Here is a 19,071-nt window from a genome sequence, read left to right as displayed (position 1 = left end):
TATTATCCTCCCATGTGATAGCCAGAGTATCACATATTATTTCCTAACTTGTAAACTTCAGCTAATTTGCAAAATTGCTGTCAGTGGTTATCAGATTTCTCCTTCACCAAATTACAAAAGAGTAAATAGGCTTGTGGCTCCAGAAGAGGAAAAAATGCAGCATGTAATGATGGTATACAGTAAAAGAAATGTAGATTTTGATCATGCATAGCATTTTTCCACAGATGATATGGAATAACAAAAACAGTCAACGTATATTTTTCTTGTTAAAAATGCAGGTAAAATGGTATATGAAAAGGGGAGACAAAATCATACAGAAAGTAGCCCGGTATAGCCCCAGTTCTGTGTCTGCTGATGAAGTGATATAAATAGAAAAGTCATAAAGGTTAAAATATACCTGCTAGGTCATGTTTCTAAGGTATAGAAGTATAGACATCATTATTTTATAGAGAAAATGCACTCTGGTGGAACAAAATGTTGTGCTAAGTTCACAGTTGCAATTTTTTTTCACATGAACAACTATTTTGACTAAACAAGCTGTCTGTCATCCCCATGCAACTAAAAATCAAATTTAGTGCCATGATGTGTTTGAAAAATATTAATGACTGGCTTACTAATGCATTTGCACTTGTTTTTTATCACTAGGATTTAAACTTATATTGAATGACAGAAGTCAGATAAAACGGTTTCTTCTCTGTAGCATTACATTGCACGCTGCATTGCTTTTCTTCTTTATTGTCTGATATACCTATTTCTATTGACTCTTTGTTAATGTAACTGAATTGATACTTTTATATTACTGAGCTAGGTCATTAAAAAAACAGACAGACACACAGACAAGTGAACAGAAAAACAAACAATTAAATATGATTTTACTTTCTAACTCCCTGATATCAGACACAGAACGGGTGGGGGTGCCCCAGGTTAAACCATAAGAGAATGCCTATTGTAAAAGACTCATTAAACAGAACCTTTATTAAAAATACAAATACAATTCAAGTGTAGGCCTTTCCAGTCAAGTAGAATGACTATAAATGCTGCTCCTTCTTAATTGCTACATGTTTTTTTTTTTTTTACAAATTATTCATCATGTAACATGTTAACAGACAGTATGCTGACTGTGGCACAAAGAATATTATTTTTTCTGCAGCTCAGCAAGTTTTATCAAGGTTTTTATATGGATAAAATGGAAAACTCACTCAAAATTCATACATATGAGCATTTGACTGCTAGAAAAATTATTGTAATCAGACTTTAAAATACAATACTGGAGCTAAATATAATACATATTTTAAATTTCACTTTTTACAAGTACGTCAGTGCTTACCCCTTGATGGACTGCTTGGTAACAAGTGAAACCTGATGGCCAGTAATATTTACTTAATTACTTATGTAATTATAGTTCTTAGTAAATGTCAGATCTGTAGCCAAAGTAAACATGTTTAGGTGATACTGGATATGAATGGCTACTAGGATGTACTGTGTTATTTACACTGTGCTGCCCATTTTATTTGGATGTCATTCTATGTGACCTGAAGAAAGGACTGATTTGACTCAAAATTTATATTTTTGTTATTTTAATACAGTGAATGAATCCATAATTTCTTGAACCATTTTTCCTCTTCAGAGCCAAATGTTTTAGAAGCATCAGTAAAATGAAGAGTGATCAAAGGAGAGAGTTCACAAAATTATCCTGTTGGAGCAGTTTGGTGAGGTAGGCAACATCAGCAACAATCACCGGCACTCTGATTGAAAGGAGTTTGTTATACTTTCCTTTCTAAAGTGTTAGTGGATTTGTAAAAAGGTTTGCTGCCAAAGCACCAGATTTGTTCCACTCCTGTTCATGATATCTTTAAAACTAATATCAAAAATAAATTAAGTAGTATAATTTCCCTCAGCCATGCATTAATTTTCTAATTTTCTAACACAAGCTTTTTTAGCTAAGTTTAAGGTGACATAAGAGCTGAACCTGCCCTTGCAAGCAATAGGTGAAAGATATTGAATAAATACTTAGTCCATTCCTGGATGCACAATCATACCTGCAGCCATGTTGTGCAGATGCTAACAAGCAAGGAGTAGTAGTAATTCAGCCTATTGACATCTCTATGGAATGGTAAAAAAAAAGTCCCTAGCATAACCCAAACCAGACACTTGGTACATGTTAACGCTAACAAAAAATACCACAGTAAAGAAGCATGCCAGATAAACAAGCATTATGAGTCAAGTACCTCAACTAAGACTTATGCCAGATAAACAAGCATTGTGAGACAAAAGCACTACCCACTTTATAGCTGGCCATGCAATGAAATCCCATATTATCACTCTAGACGAAGGCTTCAGTTTTGGTATTCATATGAGTTGTGTTGTTTGCAAATATGTAGGTATGGGCTAGTATAATGGAAGCCCAGGCTAAAAAATGAAAACAAAAATGAATGGACATTATTCTAACATAACATAATAGTGGAGTTAGGAACTGTTTTTTATACATATAATTATTATGCATATATAGATGTATACTATGATTTGGTGATTGGGAGGGATGAGAAGAGAGGTATAGTGTAGGTGAGATAATAAAGTTGTTGCAAGATCGAGGTGGAGGTGTGAGGACATGGTATGGTCAGTCAGCTGCTATGCATGGGCAGAGACAGTTGCTGGATAGGGGTTCCTTAAGGACATATTTAAACTTGGATGGGTTTGTGATATTTATGATTTGCTGAGCGATGGTAGTCCACATTCTGGATATTTAACTAGAATATAGAGTCTGCAAGGCTATTGTTTGATTTAGTGACTTTTAACAGGAATTTGTCAGATGGTTTCAGGAGTCTATTACTGGAGTAAGGCTGTACCAGATTTTGTAGAGATGGGCATTTATTGGGTTCTTATATGATGGTGTGAGCAGCTGTTATTTGATTGAGAGCTACAAGGCTGGGTAGCGTTAGCCATTTTAGTTGCTGGAGAGCAGCACAGTGGTAGGATCTGTAAGGATAGTTTGAGGTAAATCTGACAATTTTGTTGTAACATGCCTCAAGTTTAGTCTGTTTTTTCAGATTTGTGAGGATAGGAGAGGTGTAGCATATGATAGAAATAGGTGAGTCTTTGCAATGGATTGTCTGGTTGTGTCACTTAGAAATGACTTCACTCTGTAGACTGAGCTTAGTTTTATGTTTGCCTTTTTTATGACATGGTGCTAGGTGTTTGTCAAATCTCAGGCTGTTATCAATGGTGAAACCAAGCAGTTTGATGTGTGAGGCTGGTTCAATTTTGGTTTTGTTGGATGAGTAGATGAGAAAAGAGGGAGTATGGGCAGTCAATTTGTTATTTGAGAAAAGCATTAGTTTACTTTTTTAGATTGAGAATAATTTGATAGAGAGATAGGATTCTATAGCTATGAAGGATTTTTGCATTATATCTTGGAGTTGTGAAAGTGAGGGTGCAGCACAGATGAGAGAGGAATCAGCTGTTTATTGGATGATGGTGATGAGTTTAGAAGCAGTGTAGAATTTGTTGGTAAATGGATAAATAGAGAGGAGCAATCATTTTGCCACTTAACAACTTGGAGGCAAATGATTTTGAAAGCTTTGGACATATCTAGGAAGATAGAGGAAACAAGTTGTCTGCTATTTTTTAGTTTGATTATTGTATTAGTGAAACATAATAGGGTGGTTGTGGTGCTATGTCAAAGATGGCATCCATGCTGGGTGTTGGTTAGTAGGTTGTTATGTAGCAGATAGTCCATAGGTTGTGAGTGTATACATTTTTCAAGAATTTTGGAAAGTGGAGATTAGCTGGAAATAGGTCTATAGTTTGACAGTTCTGTTGAGATGCCACCTTTATACAGAGGGATGACATTGGAAGTTTAATAGAGTTTAGGGATATATTGCTCATTAATGGATCAGTTGATTAAAAGAAACATGAGGTATTCACTTGGAAGTTGATCTGCAGCAAGGGATGTGGGCTTCAGTTTGTTTAGCAATTTTTAAAGGTGTTTATTTGGAAAGTTTTAAAGATAAAGAATTTGGCACTGAATCTATTCTGCAGGAATAGAGAGGGGTATACTATCATTAATTTTCACTAAGGATAGTATGGAGTTTATAACGTATAAGTTAAAATGGGTTGCTATGCTTTCAGTGATGTTTGTAGTGGTGGGGCTTGGAATTGGGGATTGCCGGAGTATAGTAGTTGATAAAACCTCAGAATTTTGGGAGATTATTATGGTGTTGTTGCTGGATTGTAGTAGAATAGTTTTTTGTCAGATTTATAATGATTTTTTTGGATTTATTTCTTAGTTGCCAGTAATTGTCAAGGGTGGGTTGCTTTATTTTGCTGATATTGGGACCAGGCTTTGTCTCTCTGTTTTAGTAATTGTTTGGTGTCCTTTGTTAGCCATGGTACATATTTTGGTTTAACTTAGACTTTTCTGAAAGGCACTAGATTGTTTAAAATATTAAGGAATTTGCCATTAAAGTATTGGACAGCAGAGCCTAGCTGGAGATTTTTTAGTGGGGACCAGTAGTAATTTAAATATATTGAGTGAATTTTGTTTTCAGTTTGTTTGTATATAGGATTTTTTGGGAGGCTTGGTCAATATTTGATTAGATAGATGGGAAGATGATTATTGAGACTGTCAGGGAGGCAACCAGAATTATAGATAAGGAAAGGCTTATTGGGTGGGGTACAATCAAGTATGGACTGCCTTTTTCTGTGCATATCTATCCTGGTTGGAGATTGTATTGTTCGGGTAAAACCATGCAGGTTTATATAGTTAGAAGGATTGTCAGAAGTGCAAGTGAGCCAGTCCATATTGAAGTTCCTCATTATTATGGTTTCCTGGTTAAACAAAGAGGATGACCAATGAAGAAGGTTTGCAATAATAGATGGATCATTGCTGGGGGGAATACAAATGGGTATTATGATGATATGTTTATTGGGGTTAATTTTGCAACTGGAGATCAATATTTCAGTGTTGTTGAGGCCTGGTGGTTTTAAGTCTAGCTGTGTAAATTTAAATGTATTTTAGTATATTATGGCTATACCTCCTCCACAGTTGTGCAGCCTATCAAGTCTAAGAGTATTATATCCTGGAGTTAGAATGTCATTGCCTTTTATGTTGGGCTTTAGCCAGGTTTCTGCCAGAATTGCTATACCAGAAGAATAGAGGGAGAGGGATGTATGGAATTTCTGTATTTTGTTTAAGAGACGTCTCAGATTCATGTTGATAAGTAGTAGGTCTGAGCTGTTTTGTAGAAGGTTTGTGATGATGGAGTTAGTAGTTTGTGGGGTTTGGGGTATTTGTTGTGAGGGTTTGGAGCCTGGGCTAGGATGGATGTCTCCCTTTAGTTTGAGCTGTAATGTTCTGTGTAGGAGTGGGTGTAAGGGTTTGGTGTATGTTTACTGTATTTATGGACTGCATATTGAGACACAATTGGCTGAGCATATTTATATGTTCAACAACTACAAAATATTTAATTACAGTAATGTTGAAGTTCAAGTTGATCATTTTCAGCTATTTTCTAAAGGTTTCAAATTTATTCCAAGTAGGAAGGCAAATATATCTAGATCTATTATAGATCTAAAGTTGTTTTTGAGGAAACAGAATTTGTCGTTACTATTTCATGACCATGATGTTGCGTTCTCAGGTGTATCCTCACTTAAGAAGAAAAGCACTTTTAACCCCCCCTTACATCCACAATTAAAAAATTTGGAAAACCTATTAGAGATGGAAATTAGAAAACTATTACTAATCATTATGTTCACCCCAATCTTTCTAACACTGAAAAGAAACTATTGAGTGATTTGAAACATGATAGAAGTGTTAGGGTGATGCTACCAGACAAAGGGGGAGGGACAGTGCTCATGGACAGTATTTTATACAAATCTAAGATGAATGATTTACTTCAGGATATTTCAAAATATTCTAGGTCTTCCATCAATGAGGTTAATATTGCTAATAGCAAAATTTCTTTATTGCTTAATGATTTATTATGGGAGGGCACTATCAACGATGAACAATTCAATTTTTTATTTAATAAACAACCACATGTCCCTTCTGTCTTTGGTATACCCAAAGTACATAAGGATTCTGTTGATCCTCCTTTAAGAGTGATTGTTTCTTCTGAGGGGTCCGTCACGACCCCGTTGGCAAAATTTGTTGATGAAAAACTTAAATTGCTTTCCTATTCTGGTGATACGGTCTTAAAGGATTCATGGGATTTTTTGAGATCTGTTAAACCCCACTTATTTTCTCCAAATCTCACCTTTGTTACATTAGACATTGTGGATTTGTTTGGCTCCATTCCACACGACATTGTGTTACAGTGGCTGGAGCAGTCTATGATGGATAGTCATATCTTCTCCCAGGATGATTTTAGGAACTGTCTTCTATTCATGGAAATTATTTTGAACAACAATTATATGTTTTTTCAGGGAGAATTTTTCAAGCAAAACAAAGGTGTGGCTATGGGGGCTAAATGCACACCCACTTATGCTAACATCGTTTTAACCTGGTGGGAGAAATTGTATGTGATTCACAGCCCTTTTTTCTAAGTGTTGGTCTTTATATAAAAGATTTCTAGATGATATTTGTATTTTTTGGACCAATACTAAAGAAAATTTTTTTGAATTTCTAAACTACATTAAATGGACCACCATTTTTTTTAGATTTTACCTTTAATTTCAATTCATAGGAATTAAAATATTTGGACATTTCCCTAACCAAGGTTAATCAGGGGTTTTCTTCAAAGATATATCGTAAAAACACCTTCTCTAATTCCTACTTACATTTTAAAAGTGGCCATCCATTTTTTCAAAAGAGGAATTTAGTTAAAGGGCAACTAATTAGGGTGAGCAGAATGACCTCCAATGAGGATGAATTTTTAGCTGAATGTGGTAAAGTGCTCAATATGTTTATTGATAGAGCATATCCAAAGCATTTATTGGATGAAGTTTTAGAAGTTGTAATCCAAGGGAGAAAAGACAGATTTGCCCCTATTTTGGGGAAATACATGCCCTTGTCTACCACTAGTGTTCTAAACAACAACATTCCCAATAATTGGGATAGGGCTTACATCTTGGACTACTCAGGAGACTCTGGACTGATTAAGGAAGTTATTACGAGAGAATGGGGAAAGTTTGTTCAAATCACTGATTTAGCATTAAACCAACAACCCCCCTTAAAATTTTTTTATCAAAGGGATTTAAATCTTAAACAACTATTTGAGTTTGGTACTTCCTCCTCTAAAGGTTGTGGTGCTCATAGTTTTGGTACTTACAAGTGTGGTTTTTGTTCACAATGTCCCTACATTTTTAACGGAAACCACATACATATAGCAGCAAGAAACAGAAGCATTACAAGTAGTGAATTTTCCAATTGCAACAGTTTTGGGGTAGTTTATATTGCTACATGCAATCAATGTACCTCATTTTATGTAGGGAAGATGGAGAAGAAACTAAAGTGTCGTATTTATGAGCATTTATATGGAATTAGAACACAGAATACTAATAATGCATTATTTAGACACATGTCAACTTGTCCTCAGGCTGTATTTTCTTTTTCTGTTTTGGAATCTGTCCCCAGAGATATAAGAGGAGGCATGTGGGAGGCAAAATTAGAATATAGGGAACTGTTTTGGCAGATTGTTTTGGAATCCACCAAGGCTCCAGGTCTGAATGATTTTTTTGTCCATCAAATCTGTACTCAAGTTGAGATCCGCTAAATTATGATGCATTCAAGTGCTTTTTAGATCTGGCACAAGATGGCAGTATTGTATAATATAATACACTTTTTGTGTTCTAGTAATGAAACAGGAGTATTGAGTGTTTTTTATATATACTCATTTTATAAGTCACATTTTATTAAAATGTTTAGATTTTTTAATTTTTAAAACACTTTTTATTTATTTATTATTCTTCTTGAATTTTTTATAGGAGTAGGTAATTATTTTTTTATGCACTGGTTTTAATATTTAAGCAAGTTTTGCTTATTCCTATGATTTTAATGATCAAATGTTAATTAAGTATCAGTTTTTATTGAACAAATGATTAGTGAATCAGGGTATACATTAGCGCTTTCTCTTATTTGATGTTTAGATTCTGAAGAAGTAGTGTGTCGAAAACGTATGAATTTGTGAGCGTTATTCAATAAACTACTTCAACTGTTTGTGTTGCGAGCCCTTATTTGGAGTTTCCAGCGAACTTCTGGTTGCATATTTATATGTAGATATATATGTAAGCAGTTCTGTCTTAGAGGTATTAAAGAGCTGTAGGGCAATGGTAATGTTTATATGGGATGTGTTTTGTGAAGTAAGGAAGGGATAAGTGGGGGAATGTGTGTTTATAATTATGTGAGTATGATAGGAGGTGGTATGATAGCCTATTGCAAGTAAGAAGAGAAGAGAAATATGTAGAAGTAGCATCTTTTATAGAGGGTATATTGGGGAGAAGATAGCTAGGATTGTTCAGGTGGCTAAGTAGCATAGATAGTGTTTGTTGGTTAAGTCTAAGCTTTGGGGGAGTGTTGGTCAGAGTAGGGGACAAGTAATTGGTTGTTTAGTGAGTGGTGTATGTGTTGGCTAGTTAGGGGATAGTAATTGGATAATTGGATGCTGATGGGTGTGACTTGGTTAACAGTAAATCTAGATGTTGTGGGGGTGGCTGGGAATTTGGGGTAAGGTAAGGGAGAAGAGTGAGCCCAATGGCAGCAAGGGCGAATGGAGTGGGTAGAACAATGAGGCAGGCCGGGCATACAAAAAGCAATCAACTAGTTGCATTTTTAAGCCCCAGGCCAGTACATTAATTAGTTAATAAATCAACTAGAACCATTTCTAAGTGTTTCATAACAGAGGGGAAAAAAGTAACTGTTAGGGCTTTGGGAGGAGGAGAGGCTGAACTAATGGGCCCAATATAGTATGCACATCACTGACAAATGTCTACTGTAAAATCATGTTGGCTACAGCTTGAGTTACTAAGAGAAAATGGGTAAGACAAACACTACAGGTACCTTGGAACTTTGTTGCATGAGAACCATTGTGCATAGAAAGAGGGAGGAGAATCCCAGGCAAGCAATTTAGTTAGGGGGTTATTCATGGTACTAGGACTAAGGGACTCTAGCCCTCTGCTGCTCCTCAAGCCTGTGCATATACTTTATGCACAATGAATGATTTCAGGCATGGTCTTAATCACAATGTAGACTGTCCCAGCTCATGTTCTAGCACAATGACAACATATGTTCAAGAGGTTTGATCTCTTGGGATGCAACTACCAGTGTTCCGTCTATATGTTAACCAAGTGGTGAGCCACAGTCAACTCCTCTGGATGGGTGAAATAACTGCAGTATACCTCTCAACCTCACCAGGAGGGAGTTGGCAACAGTACTTGTAGTTTTTGTAGGTTTTGAGTCTTATCAGAAAAGACAAGATCACAGATAAATTCTTAAGAACCACACATCAATTCACTACTCATGATGTGAGGTCTTGAATATTCTTTATGAGGCTTTCCTTTCTATGTCACCTTCTCAGAAAATTCCATAACAGAGATGAACTGGAATCACCACCTCAGAATCTCTTAAACATTGTTAAAGTACTTCATAAATGTATTTCAACAAGGATACTATTCCACTAGACCCACATCTTATTTATTATATAGGAGTATTTCAACTTTGATTTACAAAACTTAATTTCACAATGTACTCTATTATGCCTTATAGATATGTCACAATTATAAACTTCAATACCTAACATATGTATTACATAATCATGATGTATGCTGCAAGCTATTATTAGCTTCCTCTTATATATCTGTATCCTATTGAATACAGCCCTAAATGCTTACATCTATACTCATAACTCACATCCTTAAACAATACAATATTTTAGTAAGTTGTCACTGTATATTTTCAAGCTTATCAGTCCTTGTGTATATATACATAAATGCTATTGTATTCCAATATATGTTTTATATAAGACTTGTAAACTGTTATCAAACAATCATCATTTCTAGTGGATAATAATCTCAAACTATATTCCATATTTTTAAAGACTTATAGATATTAGTAATGTCTTTCAAATGATAGCTTTGAAGAGATAATTATATCTAAATCATTATAAGTATCTACCACTGATAATTCATGACCTGACAAAAATGATCCCATTGCAATTTATTATTAAAATATATACTATTAAATTTATCATAACTAATTTTCAAACTCATCTCATTTGACCATGCTCAAATAAATATAAAAAATATATTTGTCTTCTTCTTCATTTCATATCAAGAAACCAATTTTGCAGTCATAGGTATATTTACTCAGTCATATATCCCTGTGTTTAGGGATGCTGGCAAAAACATATTAAAAATAACAAGTCCCAAAACAGAGCCCTGCAGTACTTCAAGTTTGTAGAAGTAAAGAATTGGATAGAGCACCTTTATATTTAACTCTTTGATGTCTGCCCCTTAACCATTTCGTAATACATCTTACTATATATGCATTCACTTCTAATCTCTTTAAATATTTATGAATTACTTGATGAAACAGGTTCTCAAAGGCCTTTGACAAATCTAAAAATAAAACACTGGGTAAAAGACACAGTTCCATTGCTTCAGCAACATTATTATAGCAAATAATTATATTAATTAGTGTGGATCTGCCTTCAACATAACCATGCTGTTTAAGATCAATTTTAAAAAGAAACATTCCAATCATAGGTAAAAGATCAATAATAAATCGTTCAAAGCATTTACTTAAAATAGAGGTCAAACATATTGGTCTATAGCTCCCAAGTTCACATTTCTTTCCTCTTTTGTATACAAGGATTACATGTAAAACTTTCCACTGGTGTGGCACATATCCCAAAATTAAAAATATATTGCATAGTATATGCAGAATCAGAGATAGTACATCTTTCACTATAACCAATAACAAGCCTGGAATCATATTCGGACCCATTACAGATTTTTTGCGAATTTATTTAAATAATCCAGTATGGATTTCTCAGTAATGCAAAGGCACAGTCCTTTAGGCTGAAACACATCACTGCTGTATATTTCTATATTGTTACATTTTTTTATTGCAAAATAATCATTAAATTCATTAGTTATAATGCCCACTTCACAAGCTTCATACTCATTAATTATACATGTGTCTGTTATTGGTACATTTTTACATTGAGAATTATTGTATACTTAAAAAGCTTTTTATTAGTATTATCAATGTCAATTTTACCTCATAGTCACTTTGTCTGCCTAATTTTACTATTTAAAGTCTTAAAGTTGTTACTATATATCCTTTTATTCCTGATAGTACATTATTTCTTATAAACGGCAAACTGTCTTTTCTTCTTCTGGATAATCTATTTAATGCATTATTCTACCATAATGGTTTGTCTATCTTTACTCTATTCCTAGTGCCAGTCTTCTTTGTTGTGTTCACAGAAGAGAACAACAAATTTTATAAAAATTGATACTCTTTTTATCTACAGAATAATTGTTTGTCAATTTACACCAGTCAGTCCCCTGAATAGTAGTATTTAGCTTTCTATACTTAATTAATTTATAATCATATCTTAGTAAATTTAAACCATTATTTATTTTAAAATTGAAATAAAAATAAATAGAATTATGATCTCATGTAGAAATATACACTTTTATAATCACATCAGTAACAATGTCAGGTATGTTAGTAATTATTATAGTCCAGGTGAAGGTTGTCTCTTGTATTATCATACACAAGTTGTACCAACCCTCTTAAAAGAACCATATTCAGAAATTTAACTTCAAAAGGGTTTTTACCTGTTAAACTAAGTGATGAAATACTTGGTTAATTAAAATCAAACAGTAAAACAATGTTTTTATAATCAAGAACTTTTTCCATTTAATTCACATAAATAATATACTTAACCATGTCCAAACACAGCGATCGATAATTGTAAATGACATATTGATAAAATGTTGCATCTACCATCTCTTTTCTTGACTATAATACCTTCCATTTCTGGAATAACATCAGCTAGCATACAAGAAATGTATTTTGTGAATCTACATGGTTACCCTGCCTCCATTAATGCTTCTCTCAGGCACTCATATTTATTGTAACCATTTATTTCATACATGGAAATATTCCATGATTCAGCACTTGCAATAAAATTATAATCCCCCTTCAAATACTACACCCAATAATGCATCAAATTTATTACCCAAATACATGAATTACAATAATAGCACATTAAAGAGCTGTCAAATCTATTCTGCTTGATTGAGGCAAACTTTGTGACTTGTCTTCTAACAAAAGCATAAGATGTTCTAGCATGTTATTAGAAACAAAAATGCTCCATATTTACTTACATGTGACTTATCCAAGTTAAACATTTGAAGTCTAAAAGACACTCCTCCCAATATTATTAACTTTAATTTTTAAACTGTTGTGAGATGTTGGAACCAATTGTTAAAATTGTGAGCTTCAGTGCTAAAATAGTCTATCATAGACATAGAAGTAATGATTTTGCTTAATACAAAATCAATTTTTTTATGTGTAACCAGCACCATTATGGATATTCAGTTGTCTGCCTCAAGATATCACCTAATATCTTGACCAGCATCAGAGTTTTTGGCCAACCTAGGAAGTCAAAGGCTATGTGAAAAAATGTTGATGTTTGGGTGCAATGCCAAAGCCTGAGCAGCTATTTTTCAGTCACACTTGCAACAGACCCATCAGTGCTGCTTGCCATACTCTTGAACCTTACTGATGTCCAGTGTCATCAATGAATTAATGAATTTGATATAAAGAGTAGTAGTAATCATAAGTTTTATCTCCTTAAAAGGCACTAATTGGACTACCTGGTAAAGATTGTGGCTTATAGACATCTGTTCTTGCAAGTGCTCCAGTCTCCGTTACCTTATATCTGCTTTTTCCACTTACCTTCTAGACTTTAGACCATTCACCCCCAGTTATAATGTGAATTTGCTTATTTAGCAGGGTTGAAGATATAGCATGACAGATTTCTAATGGTGGGGAGTGCTTGAATATAGAGATAAAAGGGGGCTGTTTGCACAATGACTTTTTGCCTATAGACAATTGCAACTTATTAAGGCTATGACCTGACCCTGCCACCAGCATGCTGACTGCATCATATGAGTGGGGGTGCAGTAGGTGTGGTGAGGAACACATTGCTATTTCTGTGTTGGAACTTCATGAATGACTTCTTAATTATACACAATGTGGATGCCTTCCTTATCATGGGTTCTTGTATTCCTCAGCTAAATGACATCTGGCATACCCAAAATACCTCTTTATCCTCTCATGATGTTTGTACTGCTAATCAAATTCTTATGTTTCTATTCTCAAATAAAAAGGTAGCTTTTAGCCATCCTGTTACCCACCTACTATCCTAGACATACACCTATTCAACACTCAATCATTTCTTTAAGTCACCAAATAAATCTACTATGGAAATATTATTTTAATAATGTGGCACACTCCATCATACAATTTCCCTTAGTTTTACCCTGGATATATAGAGACTGAGTGCTGCTTTTCAGCTTTTATACCAAAGCAGATGATTCAGATGCCACTCATAGTATGTACAGAAAGTTATGCAAGCTAATAATATAGCTTTTGGGACCTGATGAACTGCACAATCCCCTTTTACCTATGCATGCTTAATCAGGAAACTTTCCTAGATGGAAATACTGCTCAGGTGTGAATTTTAGAGACACGGTTAGCTCTTGGCCTATCTTAAGTGTACACAGTTTTAGCAAACGTTGACTGAACTCTTTGGAAAAACACATACCTCAAAATGATTTTTATATGTATCTGCAAAACCAACATAGTCTATTATTTAGTATGAGATAGTTATTAGAATATCTATTATGTTTGAGTTTATAGAAACATTTCATAAAACCTATTTCTACCTAGCTGTGTAAGTGTTATTAATCCAAAGATATATTGTTTTGATAATTGATGATAATGAATATAATTATAGATCTGGTAGCCATATCCCTCTTGCTGCCCAGACTCCCATATGATGGTTTAAAGCAATTCTTGGTTTATTGGGATATCAGAGAAATCTCAAAATGAAAGTGTTAAATTCTTCAATACAACTTTTTGTGGGTGTAATGATAGTGATTACATAATATATAATATTTTTGGTAAGATAATCCTTTTGATTATAGATAACCTGTCTTCCACTGTGAAGAAAATGTTATTATTTGTCTATTAGATTCTTTATATTGTTTATGTATTTTTTATTTTATTTATTTGCAGTTTGTTAACCGGGAAAGTCCACTGGGCCAAAATGAGCCCATTTTCAATGGAGGCCCGGGGGAAAAAAGCTCCATATACTATTATTACAAAGCTAATATCAACAAAGTTAAGTACAATACAATTTTCAAAACTACTAAAAACAGAGTAATATAGAAGACAGAATAATAACATTTGAGCAAGGTGTAACAAAGAAAATTTATACTTATATTGGTTATACTGTTAGTATAATTATGATTTATTATATATTTAATGTTATCTGTTATAATTATTCCTAATTAATTCATTTTCTTCTCTTTGACAAGATATTTAATGAATTTATGTTTTATTATATTCTTATTTGTATTTATAGGTAGGATATATGTTTTGTCATAAATGTTAAACCATATTTCCTTGAAATACATCCATTGCTAAGAAAACTGTAGATAGAGAATTATCATTGGCATTTAATGTCAGTAGGATGTTATCAGCAAACAGTTGAATTTTAGAGTTTAAATTCTCATTTATGTTAATACCTTTGTATCTATATTTGATCTGAGAGGATTAGCAAATGGTTCAATAATTAGGGTAAAATTTGTATAGAATCAGAAGTAAAAGTATCTATTTTAAGATATGCAAAACAATCATTATAAAGAAGATTAATAAAATGCGTGAAGTTACTTGAGAAATGATTTTCTTCTAAAACCAGAAAGTGATATTTCCAGTTTATCGAGTCAAAAGTACGACTGATATCAAGACTGATTAATATTACGTTCTCTTTTGTTTTATTTGCATAGTCAATTATTGTTATTGTTCATTTAATGTTATCATAAGTATTTCTTTTAAGATAAAGACAGTTTGAGTTTCATCAATCATGGAGGGTAGATTATATTTTACTCTATTAGCATGAATTACCATGAGCATTTTATAATCTACATTTAAAAGTGAAATTGGCCTGTATGAACAGCATTTAGTAGAATCTTTGTCAGTTTTTAAAATTGGAGAGATAAGGGTATATTTCCAGGAAGGAAGAACTTTACCTAGGTCCTTGACTACAGAAAAAACCTTCCCCCAGATTCTGCATGCCTTGCACGGCATGCAGGATTAGTGCAGGAGCTCTAGCAGGCAATAAGTCTGCTGTGCGATCCAGGAACAACCTGCAGGGGCGTGCACGAACGCTCCTGCACTAGTCCTTGCACGGACTAAGCCTGTGTATGCAAATCACCCCATTTGCAGGTGAAATCTATGCAAATGAGGTGAATGTGAGATCCAGGAAGCCTGAAACCAGCCGTGCAGGACTTGTGCAATCTGCAAAAATGTACTTGGTTATTAACCAAGTACATTTCTGCAAAATCCAAAATGGAGCTGTGACAGCTCCAAATAAAGGCTGCATATCAGTCAGGAAGCATGGCAATGGCCAAGTATAAGGCCATTGGCATTGCAAACAGTGTAAAAAGTAAAAAAATCAACTTTTACTTATTTATAGCCGATCTTGGCTGTTTAAGCGTAGGGCAGTGGCACGCAAATGGGATCGGGGTGAAAATAATAAAATAAACCTAAAATAAGCATTCTAACTAAAATCACTATTCTGCCATGAAAGTCAATGGCAGGCAGAAGACAAAATGGCCAGTGAGTAGTGGTTGCTAAGGGGGGAGGCTCAGTGTGAAACATGTAACTATGCATTAGCAGGCAATCCTATGCAAATGAGGGGAATGATAGTGAATCTCAATTTTCCCCAGCATGCTAGTCAAGTCTCAACAGTGTAAGAGTAGGAATAGCTTGGTGCAAGCCTATGAGTTAGCTGACATCATGGGGGTGTGTCAGGCATAGTGTAAGTGGATTGGTGCCTGTGGCTCAGGTTTGCTCCTAGCTAAGCACAGCTAAGCAAGGGGGTGTGTCTGAGTTTGCCTGGCACTCTTTACATTGCCTAAGTGGGTGTGTGCATCGCGGACCAGGTTTTAAAGGTTTTAAAAAAAGTTAAACCAGGAAATAGTAGCTCTGTGCACATTTGAGCACTGTGTTTGTGCGGCACACCCCCAGGCTTAAACAGGAAGGAAAAGGGAAGGGAAAACAGCAGTAGGAAGGTAATCTAAGAGAACTAGCATAGCTGGCAGGTGAAATGTATCAGAATCAGCCAATTACACAGGCAACAGAACAGTCCAGCCCAGAACACTACTATAAACTATGCAAACACCTTCCCCTCTGGTTTTTCCCACACTGTACACCATGGGTGTAAACAACCAGGGAACATTTAACAATCAAAACAACAAAATGATAGGGGCTGCAATAGCTATCATACAACTTGTGGAAGAGGCTGAGGGTGGTGAGGATGTGAATGCTGTCGAGCAACCCACAGTGAGGAGACGGAGAAGAGTGTACAGACCCAGGGTTACCTACCAGGGGCTACATGAGCTGGAGATAGTCGAGCACTATAGGATGAACAGGGACCTCCTACAGCAAATTGTTGAGCTGTGCCAGCCACGCCTGACACACAGAACTAACAGAGGGGAACCCATCCCAGTGGATACCAAGGTATGTGTAGGCCTAAGAATACTAGCTACAGGTACCTTCCAAAGGCCAACTAGGGATATGATGGGGATCTCACAGGCATCAGCATCCAGGGTACTCCACCAGTTCCTGGATGCCATGTCAGCACATGTCAGTGAGCACTTATATTTCCCCAACATCCATGAGGCGTTGGCCAGCAATATGCAACTGTTCCACCAAATAGCAGAATACCCTGAGGTAGGGGGTGCCATAGACTGCATGCACATATGCATCAAAGCACCACCCGGTGAGCGGGGTCGGGTCTACATCAACCGCAAGGGCTTGCCCTCCATCAGCTGCCAGGTTGTGTGTGATGCCCAGGGCATAATAATGAATGTGTGTGCCAACTGCCATGGAAGCTATCATGATTCCCACATCTGGCATCTGATGCAGCTGTACCAGAGATTTGCCAGTGGGGACATCCCTTACAGTCACCTAGAGGGGGATGCTGGATACGCACTGGAGCTGTAGCTGATGACACCCATCAGAAATACACACACACCAGAACAAGAACTCCATAATGAGGCAGACACACAGACCAGAATTATAGTAGAGCATGTGTTTGGGATGCTCAAGTCATGGTTTCGGTGCCTGGACATATCTGGTGGAGCCTTGCAGTACTCACCAGCTACATGTACCTAAATTGTCATCGTATGTGCCAAGCTACACAATATGATCCTGCGGAAACAGCTGCAGCAGGAACAGCATGGGGCTGGACCACACAGCCCCCCCACCATTACCAAGGCCTGCACAGGCACAGAGTGACTCAGAGGAGGAACAACCTGATCCTGCCCCAGTAGGCAGAAAGAGGTGTGCCCAGTATGACCTGGCCTTGGCAAAGAGGCAACACATAGCACATACACTGACACAGGAGGGACCCAGGGAATAACACCTCTCTCTGACTCTCAAATACAGTAAAATGGATGCCAAACATGACACTACCTGTGCTCAACCATGTGTAGAGAGTGTACTATGTGCATCCGACATAGGAATACCTCCAGCACCACCCTCAATACTGGAACACTCACAAGGTAAGTGACTCACACATGCCAGTCAGGGGGGTTCACATACCCAACAACAGTCACAGCCAGGAGGACAGGTGTTGACAAACACAAACAGAGGTTGTGCTATTGGCACTGAATGATGCCTATGGGAAACCTCCCCACCAGGCCTGCACAGACAGACCAGAGCAAGTCAGGCAGTGGGATGTTAGTTCTGAAGGGTAGAAAGTCAGAAACTAATATGTAGGTTAGTCAAAGCTAAGATCTGTAGTACACTGGTATGCCTCTAGTCAGCATGATAGGTTAGAATACAGAATGAAATGGAGTACCTGGCAAACCAGTACAGTCATAGCAAATGTGTACAAGTATCAGGTGTGCCCTCCATCCTATGTAGTAATGTAATAACAGTTAGGTGTGCCCCCCCCAATCCCGTGTAGACATGTAGAAATAGTCAGGTGTGCCCCCCATCCTATGTAGAAATGTAGTAACAGTTGGGTGTGCCCCCAATCCTGTGTAGAAATGTAGAAATAGTCAGGTGCGCCCCCCCATCCTATGTAGAAGTGTAGTAACATTCAGGTGTGCCCCCACCCCAGTCTTGTGTAGAAATGTAGAAATAGTCAGGTGTGGCCTCACCATCCTATGTAGAAATGTAGTAACAGTCAATGCCAAATGATCGATGGACACTTTGTAGAAACAGTATCCTACCTGTAGGTGTACAACACAAAGGTCTGCACTGCAGTACAAACTACCTGGACTCAATCCACACACTTAATGCATACAGGCATACTGGGCATGCTCGCACACTTGGAGAAATGAAGGCAATGTCAGTCAACAATATACTGAAAGGTCATACTGGGCATGCTCACACACTTAAACAAATGAAGGCCATGTCTGCAAACACCAGTGGACCAGACATATCTGGCAGTCACAGATGTTAGTGCAGACACTCCTCAGTATGCACCACTCATGCTTTGCACACACACACACACACACACACACACACACACACACACACACACACACACACACACACACACACACACACACACACACACACACACACACTGGATAGAAATACAGACATATATCTAAGGACAACACACTATAATAAGCCAGAGGTAGATGTACATAGATGTGTGGAAGAGAGAGACTGTGACAAGGAGCCATCCAGGCCTGTCCCACCCAGCACACAGCCAAAGAGCCACAACCACATGAGGTTCAGATGTCACTCACTGTAGATACTAGCCACCGGTATCTGTCAGCATTACAGACTATGTGGTGTAAGTGCTAGCTGTG

The sequence above is a fragment of the Protopterus annectens genome, chromosome 2.part0, assembly GCF_019279795.1.
Source record: "Protopterus annectens isolate FY-2018-M chromosome 2.part0, PAN1.0, whole genome shotgun sequence".
Classification (NCBI taxonomy): Eukaryota; Metazoa; Chordata; order Ceratodontiformes; family Protopteridae; genus Protopterus; species Protopterus annectens.
The sequence above is the reverse complement of the archived record's forward strand: the minus strand, read 5'-3'. Positions refer to the sequence as shown.